An 8,971-nucleotide genomic window follows, 5' to 3' on the forward strand; every position below is an offset into this window, starting at 1 on the left:
TGCTTGTGGAATGGAAAAGGCATTCCTCTCCTGTCCAAGCAGCTGAAAAGCACCTCAGTATCACAGGAAGGAAACATTAGCTGTTCCTACAGGACGAACCAGTCCATAGCTCATACCCCAAGCTATACAGCTCAGGTGAAGCAACTGAAAATTAGAGCATACTGTGCACTACCCATCACCTACCAGAGTTTGAGGGTAATGTACAAAGTAGGTGTCTCTGTTTAGCCTGTATCTGGGGCTAAACTCCAGCAGTTTCTCTATCACTCCATGACCCCTCCACAGCAGTAAGGGGGGACTGGGAAAAGGGGAGAAGACCCGTGGATTGAAATTAAAACAAATTCAACAAAACAGAGAAACCAACACCAGTACAAAGAAAAGAAAGTTACACTCAGCCCAGCAAACATACAGTGGTCACAAGCAGGAAAGCAGTCCTCAGGAGCAGGAAGAGGAGCAGGATCAGGAGATCTCATTCTCAGTAAACTTCCCCCTTTATACTGAGCATGACCTTTCTAGGATGTAATATACTTGGAGCCAGCTCAGGTCAGCTGCCCTGGCTGACTCCAAACTGCTAACAGCCTGCAGATCACAGCTGGCCTATGGTTCTGTCCCAGCCAACCAGGACAGCAGGCTACATTTGTTACACAACCTGGCAGAGACAAAACTGTGGGAACACGTCTAAACTAAAAGCTCAGGATTCACAAATGGATAAATCTGTGGCACCCCTACCAAAGTCTCTAGATCCTAAACCAGAGAACTTCAAACCAGGTGAGGAACACAGGCTGCCAGAGCCGTCAGTGCAATTCTAGCCTGCTTGCACCAGTGATCTCCTTACCAGTAGAACTGGAGACTCCAGTACTGCAATAAAAGAGCAGAGGTTTGTGCTACCCTGCAAGATCTGTCTGAAGGGTGTGCTCAGCCACAGGCGGCCTCTGGACCAGGAGCTTCTTCATGTGTCTGCTCCTGAGCTCTCTAATTTGCATGTACAATGCTGGCTGGAAAACAGTCTGCCCAGCTTATGTCTGCCAGTCCAAGCAGAACTCATGACCGTGGTATTTACTGTCATGACTGTGGTATTAGTGAATATACACAACAGCATAATGCAGGCGCAGTGTTACATGATACGTTACTGTTACTATGAACTCAGATATATTTTGACATAGTTCTACTTACACTTATTTTGGGATACAAAATGCTTTGATAATCCTCGGTGCAGAACTGTTTCTCACCTTAAAATAATTATTTTTTTCTTTCAAATTGGAATTGCAGTTTGCCCAAAATCTTTCACTGAAGACTGTGGTCAATCTGTTTCTTTCTGAGGACCACTTAAATCACCCCTTCCCTATCTGCACCCAAAATTGAAGCCTTTATGGGGAGTATTATCCATGCAATGCAAGCAGAGTAGTTGCACAAATACTGGAAGTTTGAGAATCTCATAAGGCTTGCCCTAATAAAAGAGCTGATGCCCGGAGAAAAGCCTGTTCTCACAGAGGGGGAAACCTGGCTCAGCAAATTCTTCTCATGCAAACTGGAATTTACAGATCAGCTGGGATTTTTGAGGCTTTCTCAAACAAAGTATACAACTTGACAGGAAAATAGTAATAGTCTTTCTCTTTCATTACAGTCTGTATTATTGAACAGAAAATAATTTGAAGGAGGAAGTACAACATCATTTATCTGTTTATACTGTTCCTTTTCATATATTTAAGGACTATTCCCATCGCACCAACAGATGAAAATAAATGTGCTACACTAAGGTGGTATTAGAGTTTCACAGTATGAACAGATTCCATCAATTACTTTTTTTTTTCCCTAATCTTGTTTTACTGATTACAAAAAAGGTTGGTACAGTAGAAGCCCTTTTCAATACAAGCCTTTCTGTGCAGAAAATCTCTGTTCAGTGAACATTTACTGACAGAGGCGTGGATGCTTTACTCTTGGTAGATAATGGAACTGATGTGGAGCAGATACAGGTAATATTTACAGGAGTAACAGAAATTTACTGTAATTAATTAATTCTCTCTATGCTATTCAAGTAGTAAATCTTTGCCTAAATTACCTTGATTTAGTGCTGCCTGTTTGCTCTGAGGAAGGCAATTAATTCAAATGTCATGGGAGATAGATGCTCTAAATTATTAACGATCTTGTAAGATGACTGAAGTCTAACTTACATGATGAAACACAAGGCACTGCAATAAGGCTACTTATGGTTCAATCAGTGGATGGACACCCTCTTGGCATGCTGGTCTGCTCTGATCAAGAATGAGACTGTGAGGAGGAACATGGCATGGTATCTGTGCCTACACAAAGCCCACTGGTGTGCCTCAAGCCCCTGTGACAGAGGGGACTTTTAGGCTGCCCACTTCTGACACAGCTTTGTCTAGAACCAAGAACACCACAGCATTTGTTCTACTCCCATTTACATCCTGTGGCAATTATTTAGCTAGACCATGAGGTGAAAAAACACTAGTTTTCCAATGTTAGTCGTCCTGAGGACCAGCAAGGTGCAGCAGAGAGACTACCGTGACTTTCTACAAAGACCACACTTCTGCATAGTGTACTGAGGAACCTAGTTTTCATAGTTCCCAAAGCCCTCCTCATTTCTAAGCCCCCCTCATTTAAGCTCCTGTACCAAGTACAGAACAAACCCATAAACATTTTAGCCACAGTTGAACATTGCAAGGTCTCACTTCCATGCATCAGACTTCGCAGTGGAATTTGGAATCCAGTGCTGGGTACTCAGAACTACTGTAGGGGCAAAAACAAACAAACAAAAAAAAAAATCAAACACAAAACCAAAAAAGACTTAAAATGTCTTCAAAAATGCCAATTCAATCCCTGCATTCAGCACCCAGCTCCCTTGGGCCAGCCCACTGAGAAAACACTTCTCTCTCAGATGCCTTTCCAAGGGTCACCTGCTGGTACCTCTGTCTCCTCAGGAAACATGGTCTCCAAACATTTCTGGGGTCTGTAATGCTAAAATTATTCCAATTTTTTAATGAAGTGTTCATTGCAGAAGAATTGGGCACAGTCTGAGATGAAAGGGCAATCTTTCCAATCCAGTGAATCTTGGACTATATCCTGCACAGCACAACTTCAACAGATGGACAACAGCTTCTTCTTTGTCTTCCAAAGTAGCTTGGTGACCTGGTGGTTGAGTCATCTAAGACATACAGAAGAATCTGAACCCATCAGTACTTCCTGAGCACCACAAAGGGACTGTGACAAGGGATGTTGCTGTTGTTGCCCTCCTTCAGCCATGTGACAAAGGAAGGCTGTAGCTGCCCGAGACGTTGGGAACACCCCCTGGATGACCAACAGTCTAAGAATACTTAACTACCCCTTCCCAAATGGAACCAGGTGCTGAGCCGCAATATTTTGCCAAGACTTGAGCAGAAGCGCATTTCTTGAGTGCTATGTGAATATTTTCAGGACTAGCTATTTGTATCTGGAGGCTTGAATTCTGCTGAAATCACACAACACACACTAAGACAACAGACCAGAGCTTCCTGGTTTATCTGTATAAACCAACTGACACGCACATGCTCACACAAGCCAAAAATCAAGAGCACAGAAGGCTTCTTCTTCTGTCTTCTGACAAAAGTCACGCATATTTATTTCTAACTTCTCCCTCTGAAATGCAAAGGCATAAATCCCAGCCTTGCAATCCCATCCGAACATGTGACAATTCGTTAAAACGTTTTGAGCTTGATGTGTTTTTTCCACCCGTGTGCCATTCTTCTGCCCTTCTACAACCAAGTCTCGTTAGTAGGGCAAGGAAAAATATTTTCCTGATTACTCAGTTAATGCATACTTAATTTTTTGTTGTGTTACACTGTTAATAGTGATGGGTGGTAGGTCATGTTATTCCAAGGTCAGTGGAAAACCACAAGCCTGTAAGTCACAGGAGCAGTACCCTGGGAAGCACAGCTGAGCATTTTAAACAGCCAAGAGCATTACGAGGCCTGCAGAAGCAACGGGATGGTGTCAGCCAGGCCACGGCGCTAAGTGGAGAGCTGCATCGCGTGCTGAAGGCCTAAGTAGGTCTGTATTCATTTTGATGGAACAAGCAGTCCCCACAGGTCAAAAGGTGTCAACATGATTGTCACCACACAACATTAGGCAGTTAAATAAGCCTTGAGGCTTAGAATACAGAAACCTCAACTACTTAGCGCCATAGCAACACTGTTAGAAGTCTCTTAGACCCTTTGGTTAATGCCAGAGAAAAACAAGCAGGGAAAACAACCAACCAACCAACCAGTAAACCACCACACATTTAAGGTGGGAGGTACCACAAATTTTTCAAATGCAAAAAAGGTGTTGAACAGACTTAACTGACAACACGGGGAATGGTTTTCTCCAGAGAACATTTGGGATTGAAAAGGAGGGCCAATCATAGTATGTATTGTGTACTAGTCCAATATCCCATGAGGTTACAGCAGAATGGAGCAGGCAGGGCACACAGTGCTGGCCTGGCTTGGTTACAGCTCCTGGGGGAAGAGTTTAAGTCCCCAGAAGATCACCAATCCAGTAACTCATGGGTTTAGAAAGGTAATGACTTGTACCACCATGATTATGGGAAAGAAACCCAGAGGAAACATTGCTCCCCAAGAGACCAGTGCTAGGCCTGCTGTACCCCAAGCAGAAGTGTGATCCTGTGTGGGAAGTGTCCTGCTGCCCCACGTGCTGATCTCCAACCCCCTGGCCACACCCGCCTACAGAGCTTTACCAATCTCTATGGAGAAAAACTTTCTTGGTTTTATGAGGACAGTGTTGAACAGCCAAGAGGGCCATAACCTTGAGACAAACAACTTTTAAAGCAGTGTGGGATATATTTCCTTCTGAAAGCTTCAAAAATTTGAAAGCATGGCAGCATTTCCCATCTGAAGTGTTCCATCTGAAATGCAGTATTTTATACACTGTTATTTAATAATTAAAGGACCTGGAGTTATGCTCCTTTGAAATCTCTGTTACAATGGCTAAAAATCTTTGCTCAACAATGGAATTGAGTTGAAAAATATCAGTATTGAAATGTCTTGAGTACGGTTCACAATTTCTGAAGCAAATTCACTGGCTGGAATTACAAACACTGAACCTTCTCAGATAAGTATAAAACATCAACAAAAACATTTCATTTTTGCCACTAAGTACTGGAAATGACATGACTTTTCACACATCTGTACACTTGAAGGCTAAGAATTAAATAACCTGCTCCACAGTTAAACTGCCAGTGGAACCATAGCTGACCGTGCTTGAGGAACAGGTTCAAACTACTCCACCTCTTGAGATGCCCTGCAATCTGAATTATCCTGTGATCCTATGACTCTTGCTCATATGACTCTTGTTCATAACACCTAACTACAAAAGCAAACAAATGTCAAATTTTCACATTGGAACCGAAGAGGAATGGTCTAGTTAAAAAAAAAAATAATCAAAACCAAAACACGTAAACCACACTGATCAAGATTTTTTCCTTTCAATTCCTTTCAAATTTTAAAGAAACAAGCAAATATAGAGAAGGTTGTTTAGGATACAAAAGCTCACTTTAAGTATATTTGATTCTAATACCTGGTTTCAAGCAATCCACTGTTGAGTAGAAGGAAATCAGTTTTTATACATTAATGGATAATATATGTTAATGTCATTTAAATTCAGTTGCATCTGCTTGTGGAATTAACTTTGTGATTTTAGGGAAACCGAAACACATTCTTCAATCAGATAACCCGTTTTCTGCAGGCACTAAAAGAATTACTCAAAATAGCCAGCCTTGATGAGAAGCAGTAGGTGAATTAAGTTTTGGGAGCAGCAGTTTTGTAATTGTAGGAATTTTTTTTTCCCTCCCTTAAAAAGAAACCAAAGCTTTCCGATACAAAGTACTTAAAAAGAAAAGGTCCTCCATGACATTTCAATGACTTGTTGAACCAAGCAGCCATGTCCTCAGGGCAGCCTCCATGTTACCAGCTAGCAACTTTACCTGAGTCCCTGACTCCGGAGGAGCCTGTCAAACAGCAGAGAGAAAGTCCCAGAGAGCTGCAAATCAAAGAAATTGTGCAGAGACACAAGGAAGCCTGGAAAATTAGTCAATCCCACTGTTTCCGGGCATAGAAAAGGATGGAGATTAATGGGCTGAGCTGCTTCGTTTCATCTGTTTGTTAGTAAAATAAAAGCTGAGAGATGTAGCCAGACTCATTTGTGATACTGGCAAGCCCAGCCAGCTCCTAATCCTTTTGTTTCATGTACTGTCACCAGAAGCTTAGCATGCAGCAGTGGTGAAGTCAGCTTCTAAGTCCAGCAAGTAAGCCACATTGCTAGACAATCTTAAGAAGAAAGGTCCCATGCAACCTGATCTAGTTCAAGATGTCCCTGCTTACTGCAAGGCAGTTGGAGTAGGTGACCTTTAAAGGTCCTTTCCAACAGAAGACATTCTATGATACTAAGTAACAGCTGGCAGGACAAGAGGAAATTCCCTCAAGCTGTGCCATGGGAAGTTTAGATTAGATCTTAGGAAGAATTTCATTGAAGGAAGGCTTTTCCAGGACTGGCCCAGGCTGCCCATGGCAGTGGTGGAGTCCCCATCCCTGGAGAGACTGGAATGCTGTGGAAATGTGGTGCTGAGGGATGTGGTTTAGTGGTGACCTGGCAGTGCTGGGTTAACAGCTGGACCTGATGATCTTGAAGGTCTTTTCTAACCGGAATAATTCTATGATTCTGTAAGGTGCTCCACCACAGGCAGAAAGTGTTAGAAGAAAACAGCTAGGTAAGAGAATGTGATGAAGACCCCAAACCAAGCAGCAGTAAAATGAACATACACAAGCTAGAACACTTGACCACTTTTCACTGTGAGAACTATTAACACACACACACACTTGCAGATACAAAACTCCAGGAAACAAAAAAAATATGGTTTTGAGGGAGGCCAGCAGATAATGAGATAACAGGGGAGGGGATATTTTTTTTAAGTGTATGTTGTTACAGAAACAACAACCTACCCACCATCCATCAAGAGCATTCAGTATCAAAGTGTCAGGAGACCTGCTGCTGTTTGCTGTCTTTCTGCTTGTCAAGTGACTGCTGTACTTGTAAGAACATTATGTTTATTGAAAAATGATGAGTTTCCTGCCAGCACTGGGATCTCACAAATACCTTTCACTGGTGTTACAGCAGTTCTTTGGGCTCTAATTATTTTGTTGTCTTGTGGGATACTCTTGATATTTTCTCTGAAAATAAAACCTAGTAAAAAAAAAAATCCTTGAAATTTGTGTATCATTCCAATTACTTTTGAGAACGTTACTTTTATATTACCACACCCCTAGGTATCTCTAGCCCTGTATTCACTTGGTGATGCATGAACAATAAGAGGGACAATCTGTTTTCCCAACAACATTTCCCAACGACGTTGCTCCAGCCTGGCTACTGAACTTCTCACAGACTTCAGCATCAGTGACTTCTGCTGCAACAGGTAGTCAACCCTATGTCAGCATAGCTCAGAGACAATACTCATGAAACCCTCCACAGTTTATTTTCAGTGGTTTTTACAAAGTTGAGCTTCAAAAGCCATTATCTCACCCTACGTACAACTACGTTACATTAAGCAGCATGCCATGATTAACTGGATTGTTAGTAAAAAAAGAAACTATTCTGAGTGTTAAAATGGATCAGATGTCCAGTTAAGTTCCAGAACAAAGAGAATTAATCTCTAGATGAAAGGAAGAGGAAATATCTTTCCAGTAGTCTTTCTATACCCCAGATATTACTTCAGCAGCATAACAGTCTGAAACAACACACAAGTCTTTGATTTCAATCCTCAGATTTCACAGCTGAAAGTTAGAGATGACAACAACTGAACTCAGAGCTATGAAGAATGAAGACTGGTTCACAAGTAACAAAATTGCAAACATGACAATGAATCACTGAAGATACCTTTAACCTGATGTTTAACGCAAAAGGTGCAGGCTCGTGTTATTGTTGCTCCATATTGCCACAGAATTGAATAAAGCCTCTAAAACTTAGTCAATACTTTGGAAAAAAAAAAAAAAAAAATCCACATTGCCACAGAATTGAATAAAGCTTCTAAAACTTAGTCAATACTTTGGGGAAAAAAAAAAAAAAATCTAAGCACTGATCAGGAAGGCAAATCTCTTAAAGTGAAGAAGTTAAAATAGGGAAAAGAGCATGCCACAGAAATAATACGTAAGATTTTCCTCCTGCTCCAGTGCAGACAAAGTGAGCAAAGGTCCTGACTGCAGAGCTTTCAAGATTGCTCTTCATCAAGCTGTCAAAGATTTCTCTGTCGCAATCTCGAAGCTAAACACTACCTCCTAGAACAGTCCTGATAATGTGGATCTATTAGTTGAGATCTGCCTTTCCACACTGCAATTTTAAGGTCAGGCACATAGACTTCTCCTCCATGGCAAAAGTCCGTAGTGGAACTTCTGCACTCCCATGCACCTTGCACAACCCAACTGAGGTAAAACCCCTCTGTTGGGATTGCTGCAAACTTTTAGAAAAACTAATTCCACTGCCTCTTTGAAAAAAAAAAAATACACATGCTTAAATAGCTCTCCATTTTTTAATGTGGAAACTGAAAATCACCCTTTTGTCAAACTAAACACAAACGAGAGCAGTAGTTTATTGGTTAGGGGGGTCACTGCATGCCTGGCCAATGAAAACACAGAAGATTCATAAATACCAGTTAAAATGTTTCATTTTTAAGAGAAGTGGCATGCATGCTTTTCCTATTTCCTTAAAGCTAAAAAAAAAAAGATTGAAGTTGGACAGTGCTTTCATCTCTCAATTCTCAAAAAAGTTCAATACATTTGACTAGGCAAAGTACAAATCTGTAATGTAGCTGCCCACGTAACTGATCTTTGAAAGAAGGAAAGAAAGAAGACTGGTTATTTAATAGCACAGAGAAGAAACAGTAAGAAGAGGCACAGATCTGGATAATGCAAAACCTTGACTACACTGGTTCCTG

General features: G+C 41.4%; 1 protein-coding gene across 1 annotated transcript in view; it reads right to left on the reverse strand.

Annotated features, from left to right (window-relative positions):
* The window catches only part of LOC103768880 (protocadherin-15-like), a gene marked incomplete at its 5' end in the record, with an annotated part of 190,564 nt that overhangs the window by 138,913 nt on the left and 42,680 nt on the right, over nt 1-8,971 (reverse strand).

The sequence above is a fragment of the Merops nubicus genome, unplaced genomic scaffold (genome assembly GCF_000691845.1).
Source record: "Merops nubicus isolate BGI_N331 unplaced genomic scaffold, ASM69184v1 scaffold1360, whole genome shotgun sequence".
NCBI classification, from domain to species: domain Eukaryota; kingdom Metazoa; phylum Chordata; class Aves; order Coraciiformes; family Meropidae; genus Merops; species Merops nubicus.